This window comes from Dromaius novaehollandiae, chromosome 31, assembly GCF_036370855.1.
Source record: "Dromaius novaehollandiae isolate bDroNov1 chromosome 31, bDroNov1.hap1, whole genome shotgun sequence".
In the NCBI taxonomy this organism is placed as follows: domain Eukaryota; kingdom Metazoa; phylum Chordata; class Aves; order Casuariiformes; family Dromaiidae; genus Dromaius; species Dromaius novaehollandiae.
In genome coordinates, this window is record NC_088129.1 from 834,161 (window position 1) to 844,462 (window position 10,302).

Sequence of the window (10,302 nt, forward strand, 5' to 3'; positions counted from 1 at the left end):
TCTCCCCTCATCTACCCAGCCAGTCAGAAGGCTATCAGTCTGGTTAAGCATAATTTCTGCTTTGTGAATCCATGACTACTCTTCATCACCTTCTTGTCCTCCATGTGCATTGATACGGTATCCAGGATTAGCTGCTCCATCACCTTCCCAGGGATCGAGGTGAGGCTGACGGGCCTGTATTTGCCTGGCTCCTCCTTCCTGCCCTTTTTGAAGATCAGAGTGCCAGTTGCTTTCCTCCAGTCCTCATGCACCTCTCCTGATTGCCATGACCTCTCACAGGTGATTGAGAGTGGCCTAGCAATGACATCTGCCAGCTCCCTCAGCACTTGTGGGTGCAACCCATCAAAGCCCGTGGATGTGTGTATGTCCAGTACATTAAAGTGATCCCTAACCCAATCTTCCTCCACCAAGCAAAGGTTTTCCTTTCTTCAGACTTTGTCCCTGGTCTCCAGGGCCTGTAGTCCAACTTCCTGATCAAAGTAGGTCTAGTTAGATCAGATTGCTTGAGTCTTGAACACCTCCAAGGCTGAAGATTTCTCACCTCATTCCAGTATTTGACCACCCTCATGGCTAAAAAACAAAAACAACCCCCCCAAACCAAAACACCAAAACAGCTTGCATCTAATTGGAATTTTCCATTCCAGCCTGTGTTCTGTCACAGTGCACCTGTGAGAAGAGGTCATATGTATAGAAAACTATAGCAAGAACATCAAGTCCCAAGCTTGTCCCTGAGTCTTATAGTTGTAGACAAAGTAATGAAGAAAGTTACTGATGACACTCCATAATTGACCTGTCCTGGTGTTACACTAGCACTGATTAGTGACAGTCATAAAAAGACTGACCTTTGGATTCCTTGCAAGAACTTGATTTGGATTTCTGCCCTACCTGCCATTACGTTTTCCAATGTGCAGCTGTTTCAATTAATTCAGCAACTCAAAGTTTTCATGGTTTTCAATAACATATGCATATTAATTTTCTCCTCCTGTGTGCTTCTTTACTTGTGCAGTTAGAGGTGAGGGTTAGCTAACTCACAGACCTGGAGGAACTGTCTGGTTCCATGACTTAAAGAAATGGTTGCATGGTCAAATAGACTCTGGGAAAGGGTTCAATATTATTTTGAAAAAGAAATAGCTGTTGAGCTTTATTTTTTGGTTAGAGGCATGTGCTTCCAGGGCAGATACCTAAAATAGGTCAAGTGAACAGCTCTGCAGCAGGGCACAAGTCTCTCACAGGTCCTGTGAAGCATTTGGAAGGCTCAAGTGGGTGTCTTGGAAACTGGAGAATATTTGAAAAGCTACTAAATGCAAGACTACTAAATTGAGCCCTAAACTTCTAAATTTCAATCAATGGGATCCCTTCCCTGAAACAGGTTCTATAGCAGAAATCCCAGATCTGCTGCCATAGATGTATCCCTTGTTGAAATTCTCAGATGCCCAGGAACATCTCAGGGGCTGTTTGAGGGTTTTGCATCCAAGTTCTTCCCTGTATGTCATTTCACCAGCAATTTCTTTATTAGACGAGTATAATCTACAAATATATAATCCTAATCTACAAACAAGAGTGTAGGCATATCTGGGTTTAATTACCAGATGTGTTTTCATTTTCATTTCTCGTCTGCTGGTTAATCATTTCCAGTCATGTCAACAGGAAGTGTGTAATAAGATGATATAAAGCCATGGGAGAATTCCCTCGTCCTCTGAGTTAGTGAAGTATTAACCACTGAACAAAATGTCAGTCAGAAAGCAATTCTTTAGTGCTTGGAAAAAGCATTATAATATTTTGTCTGTACCATTCTATACCATAATTATGATTGTGGTAGAAGAAATAATGGAGACTGAATTTAAATGTCCTCAGCAGGCAAGATTAAAGCTTTACTACGTTATGTCCTATTTTTTGCTTCCAGTTTCAATTATATTTTTCCTGAGCTTGATCTTCCAGCCTTCCTGCATCCCCTGGGCTCGCTGCATGAAGAAATACTCAGTTTCGCAGAAAGCTGAAATAATTTGCAGAGCACTTTTACCTCCTCTACTTTGGTGTGTGATCCTGCTGTTGGATGGAAGATACATTGACTGCGTGATTTCAATAAATGAAGGAAACAGGACTCAAAAGACAACACAAAACACAGCAACGGAATCACCTACTGTTGCCTACATGCTCTCCCAGGTATGAGTCCTAGGAATCTAGGATTTTAAGTGCTTTAATTTCCACATTTTTTGTATGTGCAAAGAGTCTGGAATGTATCAGTATGGGAATCATTTTATCTGTTATCTGTTTATCTGTTGTTTTGTCAGGTTTCTGGGCTGCTTGTTCTTACTGTTCTTGTCATTGCTTATGGCCTGTACACTGTATATCCATTTTGGTTCTGCTGTAATGATGAAGAAGGACATGGAAGAGAGCAGATGGAGCTCCTATTAGAGGAAAAAACAGAGGAATATATTAAAGAAAGCACGACAGAGAATGCACAGCAGATAATTAAGCAGCATCTGGAGCCTACAATCAAGCCTCTCCTCATAGAGTATTTGGGAAAAACAGATTTTAAAAAACTGTGGGAAAATACAGGGAAGTCTATGAAGTATCTTGCTGAGAAGTGGTGGAACGACGAAGGACAGGAGTTGACTGCTGTCTCTTCTCCAACTTAAAATGTGCCACTTATTAAGTGTCTTACAGCAACATAACTTTCTGAGCACAAGCGTCAGCATCTAGCTCACCATTAAAGGGAGATCACAAATTAAGATGCCTCATTCATCCTCAGGTGAATCAGCCTTCTGGAAGGCTTAGTATCCAGCTTTATTGAAGGAAAAACTTTGACCTGTTGCTCAGAAGAGGGCAGACAGGGAATGAACATTAATCAGAAGAACACACCCTTGGCCTCTAGAGACAAGGTTTGAACCTGTGACTCAATTGTACTGTGCTTTTCCACCCAAGTGGAGCTCAGCTCCCTTCAGTGCATATCGGGAATTTGGGGTCTTTTGCTCTGTTCTTTCAAATTGTATTCACTTTTATGGAGTTTTACAGGACTCTGAAGTGATGGTGGAATTCCCAGCTTGCCTTTGACAAAGACAGTCTCGCTCCAGATGAATTACAGGCTCAGATTTCTATGAGCAGGGCAATCCTTTCCTTTCAGGAATTCAGCCAACTCCTCTCTTTATGACCTTGTGTGAGGGGATGGTGACACATGTTTGGGTGGGAAATTAAAGTTGGGCTGGAAAAATACTCTGCTCTCACTGTTCTTTCTGTAGCATGGCTCTAGTTCATAAATTTTCTCCTGAACCTAAGCTCTGTATAACCCAGTATATAAAGCCAAGCTGGCCTTTGCATCTTGCAGACACCATTGCACCAAAGATGGTAGAAAAAGATGGGGTGGAGGAGGGACACACAATGGTCAGTTTTCGGAGTGGAGCGTGTTTTCCTGACGCTGTTTCTGAAACTTGCATTGCTCAGATACAAACTGATACAGAGAACAAACAATTATGCTGGTGGCACTGGTTATTTAGTCCTGGTTGAGTCAAGCTGGGAGATCTTCTGACTTCTCCAGGACAGAAGTACCCATCACACGGCACTGCCTGAAGGAGGGAAAGGAGGAGACTTTCAGGGGCTGCCTGCTGGGTGGCAATATCCCCTCCCTTTCCCTCCATCATATACTGGCAATGGCACACAACAGCCACTAGAGAGGAGCCTGAGGTGGCGGGAGGATTTCCCTGATGCCCATCCCTTCTCCTTCTCCTGTTCACCCTGTGTTGTGAGACCTAATGTTGCAGCTCTGTCACTCATGCAGCTGCCTTCAAGGAAATACAATAATAAGATTCTGCTTTTGCAGAAGGTGTAGGGCAACCTGGGAGTGAGGCGCCTCTTTGTGGCACCCCCTGGCCCTACAATTACCAGCTGGTCAAACTGCTATGTTTTTAAGGACTTCCTGGTTTTTTTGAAAGTTAAAAACATCTTGTGGCTCCCTCACTCCTTGAAGGAAGTGCAATTTGGCTGTGTTGTGGTTGCAGGTAGAGAATCTCTTCAGCAAAGGCAGCAATTGCAAGGGCATTCAAATGGCACTAGAAGCACAAGGTAATTAGATGCCTAAATCACTCCTGGTATTTCAGTTCACAGGGATGCCACATCACAGAGTTACCTTTCCCTCACTGGCCTCTTAGCCATCTTTGACGAGGATGGTGTCTCCTCCACTCTCCAGCTTCACATTTACTCACTCCACAGGCTGTAGCTGATGTCTGTGTTTCCTGCCTTTCCTGGTCTCCCTTTGCCACATCTCAGGACTTTGTCAGAACTGAAAGCCCTCCTTCCACATCTTTCCTGTTCCTGGATGGGATTTCAGTCCTTGAGAACGCGTGGGATCAACATCAGGCTGTCCAATGTGACAGGGTATTTTCAGAGCCTCACAGCCTTTGGGAACAGCATCTGGGAGCCAGGCAGAATAGCCCCACATGTTCCAAATGGTACTAGAAGCCAATGGTTTTTGACCAGAATCTCCCCTCTGAAGAGTCTAGTAAAGGTACTAGACCTCAGGCCAGGGCAGGCCTGAGGATGGTAACCAGGTTCAACCAAGAGTCCAGGTCATCAGGCAAGTTCATGGTGATGAGGCAGGTCCCAGGACAAGCTGGAAAGTCAATCTGTAGGTCAGGGTCAGGATCAAGTCTGGTGAGGCTAGCTATGGTCAGATACAGTCAAGCAGCTGCTGAGCAGGTTCATAGGGATGAGGTGGGTCTAAGGTCAAGCTGTGAAGTCAGTCTACGGCTCAGGATCAGTGGGGTCCCTGGCCAGGCATGGACATGGTTGTGTGTGGGGATGCTCCCCACTTCACCCCCCCCCCCCCCAATCTAGTGCCAGTTACAAGCAGTCTGCATTCCTGTGCTTCACAATCTGAAAGGGAAGTTGTCAAGACTTTGAGATAAGGCCTGCTTGGGCATCAGGAGGATATCAAAGCTTTGAAATAAGGCCTGCTTGGGTGTCAGGACCCTGAGAAACAAAGCCTCCTCTCACTGCTGGAACAATGTTAATTATGGTGGTCTGGACTATCTCTTCCTTGTCAGGACCATGAGAGATAACACCTGCTTTCACTGCTGGGGCAGTGTTAATCATTGTGGACTGGAATTAACTCCTTCTTACCCAAGCTATGGGATCTCTCCTTGGGACCACCACTGCAAGAGTAAAGCAGTCATTCGCAGTCACTCAAACTCCTTTCTCCAGTGCTGAAGAGTGCTCAAGGCAGCTAGCCTGCCCTTGGCGGTGTTTGGCCACCCCCCCACCCCCCATGACTGTGGGTGTAATCGTCATAACAATGACAGAGGAGAGTTGAACCCCAGCAGCAGCCAAAAGCTAGGGACTGCGACTGCGCGAAGAGACCTGCAACTGGCCTTGCGACTCCACCTCCACCTTCCCCTGAAGGGTATGGATAGGTTGGCCCCGGAGGCTGTCTTTGGCTCTTTGTGGATGACAGTGGGTCTGCCAACTTGTGGATCCCCTTGGGATGGGGATCCCCTTGGGATGCAGTTACTTCCCTGGGATTGAGTGTACATTGGCCATTCAGGCAACATGTGGGTAAGATCAATTAGCATTGGAAAATGAGTATTCTAGTTGAACTAAGTTTCTGCTGATAAGAATTGTTGCTTTGCACTGCTGTAATTTGTGTAGTAAATTTAGATCTTTAAAATAAGTTGTGGAGTTGTGCAGTAAATCTCCTTCTCCCTCTCCTCTCTTCCCTCACACCACACGAAACCCATGTGGTCCGGGACTGTAAAGATAGCTGGTCGTCCCACCGCAGGTCATAATGGATCTTGAGACAAACACACCTACAGCATAGCTCAGACAGGGACTGAAGGCACAGGCTGAGCTTAAATGGTGCTCCTGGGCCTTACATGGAGCTCCTGGGTGTGTTGGTGGAGGTCCCAGGTGAGGCTGATCAGGGCCATTAACGTCTATGAGTGCCCCCAGGGCCCTGAGTGCAGCCTCCTCTCCCAGGACAGTGGGTCCTCACACCTTATGGAGATCTGGGTCCAGAAGAGACTTTCTGTCGAACGATTTAATTGCTGTGAGGTGTCAGTGGGCTGTTTCAGGGGACACAGAGGCAGGGCAGGGACAGGGAACTGGAAAAGGGCCTTGGCATGGAGGTCTTGGACCAGGGTGGAAGGGTTCAGGCTGTTTATAAGGGGTCCTAGAACCTAGACAGGCTGGAGGGGAAGGGTCCCAGATGCCTCTGAGGAGGCCCCAGAGGCTGGTTACGCTGCTCCCAAAGGGATGGGGAGCCAGGAGCCAAGTGCGATAAAACAGCTGGCAGGGCAGGGACCTGCCCAAGCTTAAAATGGAGCACCTGGGTAGAAGGTGCAGATGGGGGCCCGAAACAAGGTTGGTCAGGGCCAGTAAGGCATATTAGTTCGCTCAGGGCCCTGACATCACCCAGATGGAAGTGTGGCATTTCTTTCTGCTAGCTCTGTTAGCAAAATGATTCAACAATCAATCATGCTTTTTCACTTACTTTATTTGCTTCTAAGTCAAAGGGAGAGGTTGGACCCTGCAGAGGTACATAGTAAAGGGTCACATAGCTAGTGTTACATCTATTAGATTTTCCTCTTGCTGTATGATAAACGGAAATGCAGAGATTGCGTGTGGATAAAAGCAAAACAGATTAGGAAATGCATTCTCAATTTTGTATCTTCAAAGAGTATACAGCAAACATAGGGCATGGCGTCAAGGGAACATTTTCTTTGTAGGAAAACATCAATTCAATGTCAAATGAAAAAACACCAGTCCAGTGTCTTCATGTCAAGAAACAGGCAGACAACATGCATCTGACACGTATCAGATGTTTATCTTAGGATGAAATGATTTGTTCCCAAGTTCCCTCTCTCTATGCGCTTACTCTCTCCTAACAGTCAGAACGTCATAGTATTTATACCAAGACTCATAGCCATCAGTGACCACAAAGAAAGCGCTGTGGCGGCCATGCACTTTCCCCAAACCATACTTGTTCCTTCCCACATAGATATCTTCCCATGGGCAACTCCTAACGGCATTTGATGGGGCATTGCCAAAGGATGCACTTTTCCATTCCAGCCATGCCCTGTTTCCTTCATTTATCAGGATCTTAAAACGAGAGGATGACAGCTCTTTTTCCCCATAGGGATAGTAACAATAGGGGCCGCGTTCTGGGGAGTAGGATCCCGTGTCGCAACCTGACACAGCACAGACATATTCTTGTCTTTTGGCATAGTTGTTCCAGTTGGACACAGCCCAGTTAGGCAAACTTCCTCTGAAGTCGACCCATTTGATGCTTGACTCAAACGACTGGCGTTTTCTGCGAGGAGTTTTGACCTCTGATGGCTTGGAAAAATCCTTTCTCTCTGTTCTGGAGGGTTTTACAGCCGGTGAGTGCCCTGGCACCACACGATCTTCCCTGCGTCCCTGGAGAGATGCTGCTGAGGGAAGAGAATGGGGAAGAAGGACCGCTATTAGTACAGTAGTGTTGGCATGCTGCCTTTCTCCTTGAGCTATTCCCAGATATTTAGGATTTGGCCATCTAATCTAACAAGCATGAAAGCACAAGATATTGAAGCTGAAAGAATGAGATATTCAGAATTAAAGTAATCATTTCACTCAGGAATATTTCTTCTGGCCTTAAGAGTAATTCCCATAGCTAATTATCATCTCATGTAACCATTGATGCATTATTTCCCATCTGAGAAGTGGGGGTCATCTTCCTGTACATCAAGCACTGACACATCTTCCTATTCAATAGTAAAAAAAGGCACTTTTAGGGAGTAATTCACTGTATTTAATGCTGATGTCTGCTATTGTGTAGGTGAGTCACATCCTGAACCGGTATATGCATTGACTATATCTTCATTGAGCAAGGTGGGAACTAAGTGGAGCGACTGGTCCTGATGGAGACAGCACCCACTCATCCTCAGGGTCTCTCTCTGTCTTCTTTAGAGAATTCCGTTTCTCTGAAATCTTCCCTTACTCTTGTGTAATTATGGAAGGCAGATGTCATCCTGGCTTATATCTCCTGTGGCTATTATGGTGTTTTAAATGGTGTCCTAACTTGCAGCAAGACCCTGCATTTAGATGCGTAAATTTACATCTCTTAATCTAGGCTGAATCTCTCTGCCACCCCTGGAAACCAATAGGAGATTGAATTTAGGGGATGAATCTGGGTACAGATCCTACTTGAAAGACAACGTTCAGCTGCCCTCACAGAGGAATCTGGTGCTATCTGATATGCTCTAGGACATCTGAGACATTAACATAGGACTGACTGAGATAAAACAGGACCCATAGGAGAGCTGTGCCCTTCTGCAGCATCAGCTGGAGTTTAGGAATGCTATCCCAGAGCATTAAATATGCCACTAGTCTCCTGAGTTAAGTGCTTAATGTATGCTTCTCAGGTGCCTCGTTTAGGGCTGGTTGATCCCACCTATGTTATATTATGAAAGAAAAGACCTGAGGGCGGGGAACAGTCCTATTAGGCAGTGACAAAATTACTCAGTCTCATCTTACAAGCTGGTGAATGATGTGGTCTGTGTAAGAACAGAAGTCAGAGAAATGAGAAGGGGATACAAGGGTACAGAAAACAGAGTGGGATTGCTTTTTCAGGTTAATACACCTACTTCCATGTTTCTGGTTCAAGAGCTTGTTTTAGTTGTGAACCATTCACATTTCATTGGTTTGTCAGTTTTAACAGTCAAGTCCTGGCAGAAGGCTGGCTTTAGGATCAGCTGAATTTCTGTCTATGCTCCACTGACTGCTCTGATTGCCCTGCAACAGCTTATCATGGGAAGATAGACCCTTAGCCCACATGCAGTCATCTCTCAGTCTGGATCTAGCTCCCATTCAGAAGGATTCAGTGGGAATTATTTTCCTTTAATAACACACTTCGCACTGTGCCCTTAATACACTTGAGAAGATACAGACATCACGAATACACTAGGATTTCCTTTAGAGGCAGCAACTCACAGTACCTGGTGGAGGCAAGACACTTTTTTCTACAATTTTCCTCAGGGTTGAAGGCGCGTTGTTGGCTTGGGCAGTGGCTTTCCCGCTCAGGGACAGGAGGGCAAGCAGGGTGCAAAGCTGGAGCCACATCTGGAATCAAAGGCATGAGGACAGGTTATCAGCAACAGCAGCAGTCACGACTTCCAGCTTGGTGAGAGAAGGTACAGGTGCCAAAAAGAGAGGTGGATTCAGGATCTTTATAGCTAAAGGAGATCAATGGGAATTCCTAGCATGTGGCTGACTGCATTCTTGAAATAGCAGTTGCTCTCCTTTCAAAGAAAAGGATGACTAGCTCAGCAAGGAATGCTCACTTTTCTGAAATGAATCTGAAATTATAGAGTAAGAATTCTGTCTTTTCTCTCCAAAGCTTCCCTGAGTTGAGAGCTTTCCAGAATATCAATACCCTTCTTGCACTTGTTGTTCTGCATGATTCAGTGAAAGGCTACCAGGGCCTGTACTGGTGACAGACAAGACCAAAATATGGGCATTTTTCATTTTTAGATGTGGTTTGACTCTGAGGAGATGGAAATAACAACTCTTTGTAACTGAAACTGTCCCTGTATTCAGTCTATCAGGAGGCCAGATTTTCAGAAAGCTGTGGAGAAACTGGTTAGCAAAATACGAAAGAGCCCAACTTCCTTGCTATAGCGCAAGTCCTGCACACCATCTCCTACTGGGGTTCCCCAAAGCACTGGAGAGGCAGCCAGATAGAAGAAAGAAATAGAAAAGAGAGGTTTACTAGGGAAGTTTGGACAGCCCAGAGGTGTAGTGGGAAATGTTGCCCTAAACCCAAGCGGCAGGCAGAAACTGGAGCAAGGCAGAAACGTGAACAAGCTGAAGCACCGGCATAATAATGGACTCACGTCTCCTTCTTCTTCACTTCTCCCTCAGTGTAAGCCGTGTACCCTAGCTTCTTGGGGCAGGATCCCTCTCTTTGCCGTGCGGTCCAAGCACTACTATTTCTTGTGCTGAAGAAATAGCAAAAAAAGTTCTCTGTTGGTGTTTTTTATACACGGGCTGCTGGCATTGTCAGGTGATATTCCTGGCCAATAGCATGCAGATCCTGTGTCATCATCTCTGCTCTTGGAGCAGCTGGTGAGGACAGCCTAGCACCATGCCAGAGGGAGCCCTGCTGGAAACTGCCAGTTCAAGGCTCTCAAGCAGCCTGAGCCAACAGGGACTTGGAGCCACCCCTCAGGAGCTGTGTGGGGATTGTCCTTGTCTGTGTCATGTCCAGCAGGAATGAGGACCTCCGTGATCTGGGGACAAGATGCACCCCAGTCTGTAGGGCACAATTATGAGAAG

At 45.9% G+C, this 10,302-nt stretch overlaps 2 long non-coding RNA genes across 3 annotated transcripts; one reads left to right on the top strand and one right to left on the bottom strand.

The window, feature by feature from the left end:
* Positions 1–1,700: 1,700 nt before the first annotated feature.
* On the top strand, positions 1,701–3,213 carry LOC112995594 (uncharacterized). The gene is made up of 2 exons (XR_010385461.1): positions 1,701–2,163; positions 2,292–3,213. It is a non-coding gene; the product is annotated as an uncharacterized LOC112995594 (long non-coding RNA).
* A 3,407-nt stretch (positions 3,214–6,620) lies between these two features.
* On the bottom strand, positions 6,621–10,018 carry LOC112980256 (uncharacterized). Of its 2 annotated transcripts, none has more exons than XR_010385459.1 (3): positions 9,861–10,018; positions 8,964–9,087; positions 6,621–7,421 (listed from the first exon to the last, which is right to left on the bottom strand). It is a non-coding gene; the product is annotated as an uncharacterized LOC112980256 (long non-coding RNA). The 2 variants fall into 2 exon arrangements; XR_010385458.1 differs by having other exon boundaries at positions 6,621–7,418; positions 9,861–10,017.
* Between the last annotated feature and the right edge of the window lie 284 nt (positions 10,019–10,302).